This window comes from Pteronotus mesoamericanus, unplaced genomic scaffold (assembly GCF_021234165.1).
Source record: "Pteronotus mesoamericanus isolate MK-2021 breed Mesoamerican mustached bat unplaced genomic scaffold, CSHL_Meso_final contig_130, whole genome shotgun sequence".
Taxonomy (NCBI): Eukaryota; Metazoa; Chordata; class Mammalia; order Chiroptera; family Mormoopidae; genus Pteronotus; species Pteronotus mesoamericanus.
The window spans coordinates 2,466,767-2,482,913 of NW_026555060.1; positions in this window are offsets into that span (position 1 = coordinate 2,466,767).

Here is a 16,147-nt window from a genome sequence, read left to right on the forward strand (position 1 = left end):
AAGGTAGCATGAAGAGTACTTACGGATGGCTGGGATATGTGGGGTAAGAAAAAGAAAGGAGTTAAAGATGACTCCAAGTTTTTTGGCCTGAGCAACTGGAATGGAAATGTCACTTATTGAAACAGAAGTGACTGCAGGAAGAAGGGTATTTAGGAAGGAAACAGGGAGTGCATTTGGAGATGTCAAGTTTGAGGAGCTCATGAGAAATCCAAGTGAAAGAGATAACTGTGTAATTGGATGACTAAGAGAAGTTCAGAGAAGATTCCTGACTGGTGATATATAAACTTTTTAAAACCATGAAGTTAGTGTGCTCACCTAAGGACCAAGTGTGGAAAGAGAGGACCAGGGGTGCAAGGACCAAACCTGGGGCAGGAAGTTTAGGCCTCGGGGAAGTGAGAAGGAGCCCACAGGGGAGAGACAGAAGGCCGGCCACCAATGAAATAGTGAAACAAAGACACTGGTTTCTTGGAAACCAAATGATATTTATAATCATGACTTTGAGTTATTGATAAAAAGAGTAGTAGTATTAATTAGAATGTATAATATATTTTAATAAGATACCCACTAAAATATAGTTTAAATGAGCTGACTAAATTATACCAGCTATTTTGAAAACTCACATATGGAAATAATGGAGTTTTCTAAGAGCACTCTGATGCACTGTGGACACCAAGTTCAAAAGCTCCTTATTCTCGTTTGATTTTCAGCTTACACTGTTGTTTTTGTTTTGTTTTGTTTTTTACCATGCTATATTTCATTGATTTTTAAGATACATATTTCTCATATTTTGACAGCTCTAAAATGAGGATGTATCTGACAATAGTGGTGATAAGCCTTGTGGTTTGATTTAGTTGGCAATGACTTCTTTCTTTTGTAGTGAGTAAAAAGTGAAGGTATGTTATATAATCAGAGGATTGTAAATCTGATAAAATAGATCATTTCTTAGGACCATAAACAACATCTGGCTTTCTATATACTAAACTGTGAAATAAAGACTAGAAACCAAGTCAACGTTAGCCTACTCCCATTTTATTAGGCATGCAACCGTCACCCCCTGCAGGCTAAGGCAATTCTTACCACTCATACCAGGAACTGCAGGCACAGAGCTGGAAGGGATGTTATTAAGCAATTTCTCACATTTTCTCTTAAGTTTCTTCAAGTTGCTTCAGCAGCTCAGAAGAAATGAACAAGTATGAGATGAGGCAGATCAACAGATTTCCCATGTAAAAAGAGTATCAGAAAATAACTTCATGCCCACCCACCCCACTTCGCCACTACACAAAGCCAGCTTTTTGCATGAAAACAGTAGCCCATGACTTTAGTTTAGGCCAGCATCACCCCTCATCTGTAATACCTCACTGATTTCTAACCAACCATCCTACTCCCAGGCTTTTACTCATCCTCACCCTACATGCAATCTATCAGCAAATCCTATAAATATTTATCTTCAGTATATTTCCAGAATCCCATAACTTCTCACCTTCATGCCATCATTTTGTTGCAATAATCCCCTCACCTGTTCTCCTTCTTATTTTGTTTCCCTATAGTCAATTCTCACCATAGACTCAGTGTGATTCTTCTAGAATGTAAGATTATGTTACCCTCTTGCCCTGAACTCCCTTATAGCATCCCACATCCTCAGAGTAAAAGCCAAAGTCCTTATAATAGACAACAAGCCTCTACATCAGGGGTCAGCAGATTATAATTACCTGTTTTTGAAAAAAATGTTTTTAATTTGACACACCCCATCATTTACATATATTATCTATAGCTCCTTTTATGCTACCAAGTTAGAGTCATGTGTTAATCATTCATCTACTAATAATAAGTGTTATTAGCAATAACATTTGATTCATCACAAGCTCAAGATAACTAATGCTTATGAAAATACAAATCTGAATGAGAGAGAGCCTAGGCTTCTCGGGGACTATGCCTAGTGGGGAGTCATACTTCATGAGTGGGAGGCAGTGCCTAAGCGTGGGAAGTGTGAGCATGAACATGAACATTGAGTTGCCTATTTAGGGAAGAGGTAAGAATGAAATTAATGGGAAGACAAATTTAGCTGAAAAAAGTGAGAAAAGTTTTTAACAGTTGTCAGGAATGCAATAAAACTTGGGGAGACAATGGAACAAATGATTGGAAATACTCTACCGTATTTCTCAGAAGCTTCTTATGTGTAAGACTCTATAAAATCCCTGTCCCCACTACTTTAAGTAAATGACACCTACATTATTCATCAAAGCTTCTGGAGTTGAATTTCTATTTCCTTGTATTTAATTCCATGTGAAGACTGAGCCACGTGATACATCAATTTTTATTTATGTTATATTTGCCAACATTTTTTGAGAGCTTACTAAGTCTTGGGAATTACACTACAGACTTTGCATGAATTATCTAATTAAATACTCCCCAAAATAAGCAATTTAGAGATTGTCATTTCCTCATTTTTACAGATGAGGAAATTGGAGCTTGAGGAGGTAAATAATGTGTTCGAGGTCACAGCTGATAGGTTGTGGAGCCAAGGTCTGAATGATCAGATCGGCTCTCTGACAGCAAGTACCAAGAGTGTGGACGTGAGTTAAGACTTGTCTTTTGGGCAAGGACCTCACAGTGTAGTGGGGGGATGGGGCATGGGTGGTAAAGTGGTAAACAGAGGAGTTACTGGCACATCCCATGGCTCTCGCAACTCTCACTTCTAACTTGAACTTTTCACATTCCCCCAATGAATGACCTCCTCCACACTTGGGGACACTACAATGCCCAGAACACTATACCACTTTCCTCTAGTAACGTCTTCAGTGGCTTACAGGGGCAAGAGTTATATTTCATTTATACGTGTTTTCATATGCTGGCACAGTCCCTGGCAAATAGGTTTTAATGAATTATGTACTGAATTCATTCTAAGACCTAAAAAATATTTTAATCTATTTGCTTTTTAGGGTCAAGGTGTGGTTTTCGGGTTCAGGGAAGGAGCCTGAGATGCTCATCACAGGTTACTCCTTTGAAAACTATTTTTCAATGTCCGATCTTAAGGAGGAGGGATAACACAGTAAACAATAATTGGTCACCCACGCTATCACCAAAACAGAAATTTTAATTTTGTCATTAGAATCTGGAAGAGCCTCAGAGGAAATGACACAGGAAGGACAAAGCCTCTGGGTAACGGGAAGTGAGAGAAGAGCCTGACGAAAAAGGAAGAAAGCAGCTTAGGAAAATTACTGTTTTATCCTGACTGTATTGTTTCTTGCACCGTATAATTATCATTGCCTTTTTAAAGACATGACAGAAATTCTGTAACAAAACTATGAGCCCCAGCTTCCCGTTTCCCATAAGTTTTAGTCTAAATCTATTAAACATCACTCTTTGACATAAAATATATGACCTGCCCTTCCTCTCTTAGCCCCCACCAGGAAACCGAAGTGGCTCTCATAGGTGTCCATTCCCATTGGCACTGGAACTTTGTTGTTGTCTATTTGGGGGAAATAGCAACCATCTCCCCCACATGCCACCTTCTTGAAATTATTTTCCTTATTATTCAAAGGAATGTAATGGATCAGCAAGCAGATCAGCTGGGCCCCTCCGATCTGTAAGTAAAAAGGCATTGTAAGCTACACATTACCCAAGACTTGTTTGCCAAGAAGTCTGAGTTTATTGTTGGGCATTGGCAGCCTATCCCTACACATGTATGCCTAATTCTTCCTCAAGTGACCACTGTTCTCATATAGATACTATCTCACAGGTAGCATCTAGTGCATTGCTGCAACCTTTTGGTTAAATTAGAAGTCATGTTATCCAATTCCAAGACAGTCTAACCTTATAAAAATAAAACCTTATGAAAAAGAAAGTCTGTAAGGAATACAGTCTGGATTTCAGTACTGGGATATTTGGCAAAAGCTTGGACTTGTGGTGAAACTGGGAATGAAATATGAATAGTATTTGGCTTTTGGCTCTGTGAAGCATAGAAAATCGATCCCAGAATCTCCAACTATTACAAGCATACCTGAGATGAGTGGAAAAGCCCAGCAAATACAAACTGCTAAGGCCGGAGCTGGGTTTAATACCTACATGATCAATTTCACTTATATCATTGTCTGCCTGCTTATCAAGGCAACTCCCAAATTTATTTCAAAGGCCATGATAACAGAGCTCATTGAAAATATGCAATGTGTCCTCATTGAGAACTTACTAAATCTATGCTTTTTTTCACTCATATTGTAAATATGCATTTTTTTTTCCTCTTTGATTTTTCTTGAGGCTCAGTCCATGTGGGCCTCAGACATTTTCTAAGCTTTTAGAATATCATTTTCTCGCTGAACCCAGAACATTTCACACATTGGAAAATAAGGGACATTCAAAACACTGGGTCTCATCGTTGACTCTATCTGGTTTCACGGCTGCCTAGGGAACAAGAAAAGCCTGGTTGCAAATGTTTATTTCCTGCAGTGCCACATTGTAGTGCCGTATTGTTAAGTGAATAGTGAAATCCAAGCTAATTGACGGTTAAAAGACAAATTTTTAAAATCCTCAATATTATTAATGTTCATTCATAAAATATACCAAAAATATAAGGTATGATTCTGAAGAGTAAGCTATCTTATTAAAAGATGCAGTTATTTACTTTTTGTATACATGTAGATTTTAAGCTTGACTTACATGTCTTTCCTCTATCAGTATAATATATAATGACTTACATGAGCATATACTATTTTTAATACCAAAGAAGATGAATTATTAGCATAACAAGTAGTATTTTTGAGTGCCTTGTAGTCTTGATTCAGAACTACTTTTGTTTAGTTCTGTTTTTTTCCAGACCTCTATTTAATTTAATTTTCCAGACTGAATTTAATTTTTTTAATGTCTTTAAAATTTTCTAACTACCATTGACACACAGTATTACATTAGATTCAGGTGTATAACATAATGATTAGACATTTACATAATTTACACAAGTGATCCCCCTGATAAGTCTAGTACCCATATGACACCACACATAATTACTTCAAATACTGACCATATTTGCTGTGCTGTATTTTACATTACCATGACTGTTTTTATAGCTGGCAATGTGTACATCCTAATCCCTTTCCTTTTTTCACTCATTCCCCTGAACATTCCTTCCATCTGTCAACCATCAAAATGTTCTCTGTATCTATAAGTTTCTGTTTTGTTTGTTCATTTATTTAGGTTTATTTATTTATTTTTTTAGATAATATGGTATTTGTCTTTCTCTGACTGACTTATTTCACTTCTCATAATACATCTAGGTCTATCCATTTTGATGCAAATGACAAGATTTCATCCTTTTTATGGCTGTGTAATATTCCATTATATATATATATGCCCCTTCCTCAACGTAATAAAGGCCATATATGAAAAACCTATAGCCAATATCATACTCAACGGGCAAAAACTGACAGCTTTCCCACTAAGATCGGGAACACGACAAGGATGTCCGCTCTCACCGCTTCTTTTCAACATCGTATTGGAAGTCCTAGCCACAGCGGTCAGACAAGAGAAAGAGATAAAAGGCATCCAAATAGGAAAGGAGGAAGTAAAACTATCATTGTTTGCAGATGACATGATAGTGTACATAGAGAACCCTGTAGACTCTACCAAAAAACTCCTCAACCTAATAAGTGAATTTGGCAAAACAGCAGGATACAAAGTCAACATTCAGAAATCAAAGGCGTTTTTGTACACCAGCAATGCAATAGAAGAAGAAGAAATCAGGAAAAATATACCATTCGATATAGCACGAAAAAAGATAAAGTACCTAGGGATAAATTTAACCAAAGACACAAAAGACCTGTATGCAGAAAACTATACAACATTGAAAAAAGAAATTAAGGAAGACACAAATAAATGGAAGCATATACCGTGCACATGGATTGGAAGAATTAATATCCTTAAAATGTCCATACTACCAAAAGCAATCTATAGATTCAACGCAATCCCTATTAAGATACCAATGACGTATTTCACAGAAATAGAACAGACATTTCAAAAATTTATATGGAACCATAAACGACCTCGAATAGCTGCAGCAATTTTGAGAAAGAAACACAAAGTAGGAGGGATCACAATACCGGACATCAAACTCTACTACAAAGCCACTATACTCAAAACAATCTGGTACTGGCACAAGAACAGACCCATAGACCAGTGGAACAGAATAGAAAGCCCAGAAATAAGCCCAGGTCTCTATGGACATCTAATATTTGACAAAGGGGGCAGAAGCATAAAATGGAGCAATAACAGCCTCTTCAACAAATGGTGTTGGGAGAGCTGGATGGCTACATGCAAAAAATTGAAATTGGATCATCAGCTGACACCATACACAAAAATAAACTCAAGATGGATAAAAGACTTAAATATAAGTCGCAACACCATCAAAGTCCTCGAGGAGAACATTGGCAGGAAACTCTCAGATATCCCACGCAGCAATTTTTTCACTGATATGTCTCCTAAAGCAAGGGACATAAAGGAAAGAATAAACAAGTGGGACCTCATCAAAATAAGAAGCTTCTGCACGGCTAAAGAAAACATCAGCAAAATGAAAAGGGAGCCAACCATTTGGGAAAATATATTTGCTAATGATACATCAGATAGAGGTTTGATCTCCAAGATATACAAAGAACTCACTCGACTTTACTCCAAGAAGACAAACGATCCAATCAAAAAATGGGCAAAGGACCTGGGCAGACGCTTTTCTAAGGAGGAGATACAGAGGGCCCAGAGGCATTTGAAAGGATGCTCTGCATCACTAGCCATTAGAGAAATGCAGATCAAAACCACCATGAGGTACCACCTCACACCGGTCAGAATGGCCATCATAAACAGATCCACAAACAACAGGTGCTGGCGAGGCTGTGGAGAAAAGGGAACTCTAGTCCACTGTTGGTGGGAATGCAGACTGGTGCAGCCACTATGGAAAGCAGTGTGGAATTTCCTCAGAAAGCTGAAAATGGAACTGCCTTTTGATCCAGCGATTCCCCTGCTGGGACTATACCCTGAGAACACCAAAACGCCAATACAAAAGAACCTATGCACCCCAATGTTCATAGCAGCACAATTTACAATAGCCAAGTCTTGGAAGCAACCTAAATGCCCATCAGTAGATGATTGGATCAAAAAATTATCGTACATATACACAATGTAATACTATGCAGCAGAAAGAAAAAAAGAAGTACTAAACTTCGCAACAGCATGGATGGAACTGGAGAGCATCATGCTAAGCGAAATAAGCCAGGGGGCGAAAGACAAATACCATATGATCTCACCTATAAGCGGAACCTAACCAACAATGCAAAGAAGCAAGGCAAATATGACCAGCAACACTGAAAGGAAAATGAATCAACAGAGACAAGAGGGAAGGGGGGGCAGGGAAAGGGAAGGGAAGGGGAAAGTCAAGGAACATATAGCAAGGACTCATGGACAAAACCAAAGGGGAAGAGCTGAGGGAGGGAAGGTGGGAGGGGGCAAGGGAAAGAGGGGGGGGAAGGCAGAGACAAATGTATTTAAAAAGTAAATAAATTAATTAAAAAAAATAGATATAAAGGGAAAAAAAAAGAACTATAAAAAAAATAAAATGTAGGGTGAAATGAAAAATATATATATATATATATATATATATATATATATATATATATATATATATATATGCCCCACATCTTCTTTGTCTCCTCATCTGTCTCGGTGTGCTTGCTAGCCTTGCTGGTAGTAAACATATAGGTTGTAGGTCCTTGTTTTTCATCACTTTGAATATTTCATGCCAATTCCTTCTGGTATGCAAAGTTTCTGTTGAGAAATCAGCTGACAGTCTCGTGGGAGCTCTTTTGTAGGTAACTAAATGCTTTTCTCTGGTAGCTTTTCAGATTCCCTCTTTATCTTTAACCTTTAGCATTTTAATTATGTGTCTTGGTGTGGGCATCTTCCAGTTTATCCTGTTTGGGACTGTCTGTTCTTCCTCAGCTTTTATGTCTATTTCCTTTGCCTAGGGAAGGAAGTTTTCAGTAATCATGTCTTCAAATAGGTTTTCAATTCTTTGCTCTCTCTCTCTTCTCCTTCCGGAATCCCTTTGACGTGAATGTTGTTATGCTTGATGTTTTCCTAGAGGTCTCTTAAATTATCATTATTTTTTTAATTATTTTTTTTCTATTTTGCTGTTTAGATTGGCTGTTTTCCACTACTTTGTCTTCCAAATCTCTGATCCAATCCTCTGCTTCATTTAGTCTGCTGTTGATTCCATCTATGTATTTTTCATTTCAGTTACTGTACTCTTCATTTCTGATTGGTTCCTTTTTATAGTTCCTATCTTTTTATGTAAGTTCTCACTGAGTTAATTTATTTTTCTCTGAAATTCATTGAGCACTCTTATAACCAGGGTTTCAAGCTCTGTATCTGGGAGATTACTTGTCTCCATTTTTTTAGTTCTTTTTCTGGAGTTTTTTCCTACTTTTTATTAAAGACATGGTTTGGTTTTGTTTTTTTCCTCTCTCTTCATTTTGGCTGCTGTGCTGTTTGTCCCTATGTATTAGCTAGATTTGCTCCGTTGCCCAGTCCTGTATGATGCTTTTATGTAGTAGGTGTCCTATGGAGCCTGTAGTGCAGACTCCCTCATCACCTGAGCCTGGTACTCCAGAGGTGTACCTTGTGTGGGTTGTATGTACCCTCCTGTTGTAGCTGAGCTTTGATTGCTGTTGGCATGTCTGTTGGTGGGACTGACCCTCAGGCTGACTACGAGGACTGGCTGTGACTACAGTGACAAGCTGTTAGGCAGGGACTGACCCCGCAGAGCAAGATTTACTTTAGCAAGACTCTGGTTCCTGCCTAGTCCACCCTTTGGGTGTTTCATTTGTGGTGCTATTGGGTGGTACTCTGGCATGGTCTGAAGCTGGCCACCAAGTGTGTTGGTTCTGGGGCCTTTAGGAAGAGGCTCCAATGCAGGCCTAGGTCATCCACTGCCTGTACCCAACCTGGGGCCACCAGGAAGTAACTGCAAAGTGACCTGTAGTTGATAGCTGCCTGTTTTGCAGTTAGAGGTGTCTGGGAGTGGCTATGCTTCAAACTGAGGCTGTCTCCCACTAGTGCTGGGCTTAGGGTCACTTAGCAAGAGGTACAGGGCACACAGAGGCCAGATTCCATTTGTTTGGGGTTTGTGGACCTCTGAGAGATTTTAGGAAAGTCCTCAGCATGGGCTGAGTCTGGCATCTTATGGGGAACAGCTACTGAAAGAGTTTCAGGCTTGCACACAGGTTGTGTGGAACAGGGTCTCACAGAATCACTAGAGTCAGGCAAGAGCAGTGTTAGTGAGGTTAATGGAGACTCATATCTGGTGCCTACCTGACTTACCACTGTGTGGGTAGAGGGTTCAGCCAAGGAACAATGGCACCTGCCTTCATTGAAAAGAGCTGATTCTCCAGCCCTTGCCCTAAAGCCAGACAATTCTGTTCCTACCCATATGTACCTGGCATTTTTCAAGCTATTGTCTCTTCTCTAGAGCTTAGGGTGAGTGGTGTGAGCAAGCCCGTGCACAGACCCTTTAAGAACACCTGAGTCTATAGATGACCATCTGGCTTGATTGGAATCCCTACTGATTTTCACAACCAGATGTTATGAGGACTACTTCTCCTGGCACTGGTACTCTGGGCAGGGGAATGTGGGGCTGGGACCCCCTCATTCCTCAGGGAGAACCTGTGCAGCTGAAATATCCCTCCTTAAGATATGCCTTGTTAAGCACTACACATGAGTGAAAGGCAAGCCCATTTTGCGTCTCCACACCTCATACTAGTGTTGACATGGTTTCTTCTTTATATCCTTGTAGTAGTCTTCAGGTGGTTCTCAAGAGTGGTTCTTCTATCATTTAGTTGTAATTTTGATGTGTTTATGAGAGGAGGCAAAGCAGCATTTAACTAGTCTGCCATCTTGACTGGAAGCCAGGATATCTGAGTTTTAGACTTGGCTATATTGCTATACATTAATCACTTTCTCACTGATTTATCTGAATCTTAGTGCTTTTTCTATAAAACTGGCATAGGAAAGTAAGACATAGCCTGGGTCAGTGGTTTCTGACCACAAATCAACAGATTGATGTGATTCAAAAGTAAATCTTACACATATATGTCAAGATGAAGGGAGAAATTATTAATGCAAATATTTCATGAGCTTAATTTATTAGAAATGATTATCCTATATAAGAATGTGTATTTCTTCAATTTGTGTGGTTAAATATCCTCCTTTCTGAAATGAAGTTGATAGTAAATGTAAATTTTCCTGTTGTTTTCTTAATCAGTAAACTAAACGTTCTTAATCCTATTACAGTCCCTAAATTTTAAAATGATTTTAATACAGGAACCTCTGCTTCTGACCATGAAGAAATAACAGGAATTGAATTCACCCTCCCACATTAAACAACTAGAAACTCAGACGAAATACATCAACAACTGCTTCCAGACTTTGGAAAGCAAATAGTATAGGGCTGTTATCACTGACAGAATGAAGATGAATGAGATAAGCCCTAGTTTCCTGCCTGGAGAAGTTTTCCTGCCTCTGCACAGGGAAGCGGAAACACAGAGCCCCACCATCTCACTAGTTGAGAAAACAGAGATAAGAATGTGGGAAGGTGAAAGCATCTAGAATTTGTGGAATAGATTACCTCAGCAGAGGGAGTTCTTCTTGAATCTTTTGCTGAGTATTGCTCTGTGCTTGCAAGTAGTCATACTCCACAAGGTATAGTACAGAACCGCCAAAAAGCAGTGTGCCCAATAATCAAGCAATTCCCAGAGCTCACCCAGCATGAGGAATTGTTTTACCCCACAAGCCATATTAAAAAGATCTGATAATATAGGAGCCAGTAGCTAGAGTCCTCAAAAATATGCTTTCATAGTCTTCATTTAAATACTAAAAAAGCTTAAAAGCAAGCCTCAACTGGGTCAAACAGATTCCAAATAACTTACTTACCTGCCAAAACAAAGCCTAAATACATTTAAAAGAATTCAACAAAATCCAGCAACCAACAACATAAAATTCATATCTGGCATCAAAACAAAAATTTCCAGGTATGAAAAGGAAAATATGATCCATAAGCAGGAAAAATGCCAATCAATAGAAACAAATCCAGAAAAAACAGAGTTAATGGAATTAGCAGACAAGGACTTTATAAGTTATTTTAAATATGCCCCATATGCTCAAGAAGATTAGAGGAAAGTGAAAACATGATGAGGAGAGAAATCAAAGATATAGAAAGAACCCAATTGTATTTAGAGAGATTTGTAGCCACTTAATAACAAAAGATGCACAAGTTACCAAAAACCATATGAAAAGGTGCTCAACATCATTGGTTGTCAGAGTAATGCAAATTAAAACCACAAAATCATATACCACTACACACCACTGGAATGTCTAAAATTTTAATACCTAACAATATCAAGGATTAATGAGAATGTAGAACAACCAGTAGTACTTCCATGTATTCCTAGTGGGGATTTAAAATGGTATCACCATTGGGAAACAGTCTGCCAGTTTCTCATAAACTTTAATATATACTCACCATGTAGTTCAGTAATTCTACTCCCAAATATTTAACAAAGAAATAAAAACATATCACTACCCAAAGTCTTGACACATTTATGTTCAAAGCAGCTTTGTTCATAAGAGTTCACAACTGGAAACAACTCAAATGTCCATCAGCAAGTGAATAAATAGACAAAATTTAGTATATCTATACAATGTAATGCCATGCAGCAGTAAAAAGGAATGATCTGATGCAGGCAACACCATGGATTAATTTCAAAAATAACATGATGAGAGAAGGAAGCCCAAACAATCCATCCACATAAAGATCTAGAAAAGGAAAACTTAATTTTTAATGACAGGAAGCACATTAGTGGTTACCTGGAGCTGGGGTTTGGTGGGGGAGGGGATGTCTGCAAAGGGGCACAGGGGAACTTTCAGGAGTGACAGAACTATTCTATATCCTGAGTGTGATGGTGGTTACTCAACGGTGGAATTGTCAAAACTCATGAACTAAAAACTGAAAACGTGTAAGTTATATTGAATATAAATTATACCTCAATAAATTATTTTTGTAAACAGGCATTGGGAACTTACAGAATACCTGAGGATTAAAGAAACAGTATATGAGACTGCACATCCAAGAACAATGATTTGTATTTGAAAGGGTCATGCAAAAGCAGAGTTATTCTAAGGCTGAGGTCATTAAAAGCTTACAAATCATCCTTTCCCTTCATCAGCTCCCCACAACACACATACTTAGACACACCCTACTCCTGATTGTGGACTCAGCAGACTGCGTGGGAGATAAGGCCTAAGGAGAAGTGCACATAGGCTATCAGGAACTGCCTAGGGTGGGCAACAGTGATTGATGGCTAAGAAGTCAGGACTAATATTGAATTTGCTGTTTCCTGCTCTTCATGGCAATTAACACCCCAACCCATAATCAAAAAAATCACCAATGAGCCACCGAAAAATCTGTTATTCACAATACTGTTGTGTGAATGGCGCTTTGGAGGAAAGCGGAGATGTTCACACCTGAGTGCAGAGAAGGCAGCAGCTTTGAGAACAAGAGTAGAGAGGGAACAGAGAAGCTCAGGTTAAGATGGGGAAACAAGCAAGGAGGCAAGATTTCAAATGTGAGGAGAATGTAAATCATCCATGGGAATCCGCCAAAATATTATGAAGGCCCAGGGTTTTCCACCTTATCTGACAGGAGTCTGAGGGCTTGTTTTATTATTATTAATGGAAGGTATGACTCCAAATATCTGGAAAACTAGATGACACAAACTTGCTTATTCACATGCTATCTCATTTAACCTTCACAATCCTCCTGTGAGGTAAGGTATCATTTTCTCCATTTTATAGATGAGGAAGCCGAGACTCTCAGAGGTTGAGTAACAAATCAAAGGACACGGAGGCCAGAGTGTGCTGTGCCACAAACCCAGGATGCCACACACGGCCCCCTTAAAGTGTCCCCAGTAAGTAAAATTAACAGGTAAGTGAATAACTATAGGTAATGTCAATGTAAAAATAAGAACTACAATAAACATAGACAAAGAAATAACAGTAGGATATGGAAGCAGCCCAAGTGTCCATCAGTAGATGAGTAGATAAAAAACTATGGGCATTTACACAATGGAATATTACTCAGCCATAAAAAAGAAGAAAATTTTACGCTTTGCGGGCAGCACGGATGGACCTGGAAAACATTATGCTAAGTGAAATAAGCCACTCAGAGAAAGACAAATGCTGTATGATTTCCCTCATATGTGGAATCTAATGAACAAACCAAACTAATAAGAAAAATGGAGACAGACTCAAAGGTGAGTCTGGATGGTGACTCATCCAGTCTCGTGGATGAGCAGGATGACAGCTATGGCAGGGACGAGGGTTAGGCAGTGGAGGGATTGAGTCAAAAGGAAAAATGACTCATGGACAACAGTGTAGTGATTGCGGGGGTGGGGAGGTATAAGGGGACTAAATGGTAATAGGAAAAAACACAATCAAAAATTGGAAAAAATAAAAAGTAAACAAAATAAAAGAAATGATGGTAGGGAAAATGCCCAGTTTTGTTATATCAGTTACAGAGAAAAGAACTATGGTCACTTGAATTTGTTATTTTGCCAAATATTTGTTGAGTGCTTAATAATTGCTGTGCTCATAAGGAAACATTAACTCCTAAGCATATGCTTCATTTATAATCAGCAACATTTTTCCTTATTATTAGATAAACATTAAACATCAGAACAAATATTACTTCCAATAAAATATTTAATGCAAATTCTATGATAAACGTAAACCCATTCATCCTATCAGCATTTATTTACCACCTACTTTAACGTACTATTGAGATGATCTAAACAAAGATGATAAGACATGGTTCTTACTCAAAATAAACTTAAATTTCACCACATGCCAACTCTGATAAGTTTGCTGGAAAATATAATCATTCTGAAACTTATACATTGTCCTCTAAATTTTAAGCTAATTTCACATTGAGATCTGGAAGTTTATTTTCAATTCAGTTCAGTTAGATAATCATTTCTATAACCATCTTTCTTAGCCTGCTACTAAAGTCACTGCACACAGATTTCAACTCCACCCAGTTCTGTTGGCTCTATATTGACTTATATAAGGAAAAATTAAAAAACAAACATTAAGGGGAAAAAATTAGCAACGACTATAGGCTAGGATTTGGCATATTACCAGGACCCCAGTATTTTTCCTTGGGTCCACCTGCCTGCGTGCACTGGCCCAAGGAAATGAATAAGCAGGAGTCTGCAGTATTTAAAAAAAAAAAAAGTTTAATATTGAATTAGCCAGTCTGGAGGCAGGGAGCTAATGCTCTCAAGATCCAACTCCCCAGTGGTATGTAGCTTTCGGATTTTATAGGGCAAAATCACAAAGCATAGCGAGTTAAGTGTTAGGTGACTGGAAGAAGGTGAGGTTAGGATAATGAGTCATTGCTTCAGGTCTTGGGGATAGTTCTGAGGTCTTTTTCAGTGTCCCTCTGTCCACTCTTATAGGAAAGTAGCCAGAGGGTCATTCCACTTTGGGACTCAGGAGCTGCAACATAACTTAGGTCAAGATGTGATCTTCAGTCTGCCAGAGGTCCAGATGGGACGACCTTTAGCCAGGTCCGGGCTACTTCCTGCTCCCTCGGGGGCAGCTGCTTACACAGAGGAAGGGCTGGGTCTCTGAGCAGCACAGAGAGGGAGAAGATTTCTAGAGCTAGGATTGACAACTAAATTTTTTTAAAGACCTATGTACCCTCCATTTCAATTATAAAGATGAAGGCAGAGATTTTGCCCCCAAGAATATCACAACCTGGCAGAGGCAATAAAAATGGAAGCAAACGGCTCCACCATGGTGGGACGTAAGCCATCCTGGAAGTGGGTATGATGTTCCATGGGAGAAGGATCATTGTAAAATTAATTTGATCAGAGAGCTACAAAACTACAAAAGTAATTCAACTTTTGCCCAAATTATATCATTTTATTGCTTATGTTACTGAAAAAGACAGCTACTCAAGTAGTGCCTAGCATACAGCTGGTACTCAAAAGATGTTTGCTAATGGAAATGTCACCATAATGAGGATGTGTTCATTTTATTCTTTAGTTTGACTTGAAAACAATCAGCTTTTACAGTTATCCCTTGGTGAATAAACTTCCAGACTTGTTTCTATGCTTACATACATGAATGTGTGTGTGTAATGTGTGTATATATGTGTGTGTGCATAAAAAAAAAAAGCTCCAGAAACTTCCATTCAAAAGTTGTGAGCTGCTTCCAAGTCTTTCAGTGATGATGACCTATAACCTCGACAGGTCTTCATTCTTGGCATAATCTTATCAATAGACTATTTTAACCATGGGACGTAAGGTAGATGGTAAAGTTCTAGTTTCCAGAACTGGCTGAAGAATACTCCTAGCAGGTAGAGTTCAAGCACACCAGAGAAAAGGTGCTTAGTTCACATTAGGAGATTGAGAGCTGCCCTCTATGAAAAAGATTGAGACTGATTCCCATCTCTTAGGATTCAATGCAAATAGAACCCCTCTGCAGGGCTGAGAAGGTCCCCGCTTAGGCACCCTGTACCAAAGGCTCTGAAAAAGGCATGGCACAGAGCTGCATGTCCTCCTGGGAGAGCCATCCCAGCAGGGCAGGAGAACTGAAGGTGGTTAGTGCCATGGGCTAGGGTAAGAGTTTAGCATGTCTTGTTTTCTATTTTATTTGCACATCAGCCCTATGAGAATGCTATTATTACCACTACTTGACAAACGGTAAAACTGAGGTTTTGAGAGGTTAAGAATTTTGTCTGAAGCCTCACTGTAAAAGGTAGAAGATTCCAGAGACAGCACTATGGAGCAGAGTTATGAAAACAAAGACAGGATTTCAAGAAAGAGTTGGTAAAGATATTAAGTGCTGCAGGGAGAAAAATTGAATGATAAATGAAAATGGTTCACTGAACTTAGTAATTAAGAACTCAATGGAGGCCTTTATCAGAATAAATCCCTTAGATGGGTGGTTTTAAAACCTGATTATAATGAGAGATAAGGGGGGAAAATGGGCATGAAGAAGTAACCAATTAGTGCAGACTACTTCTTAAAGGTATTTGTGTGTGAAGGGAAGAAAAGAG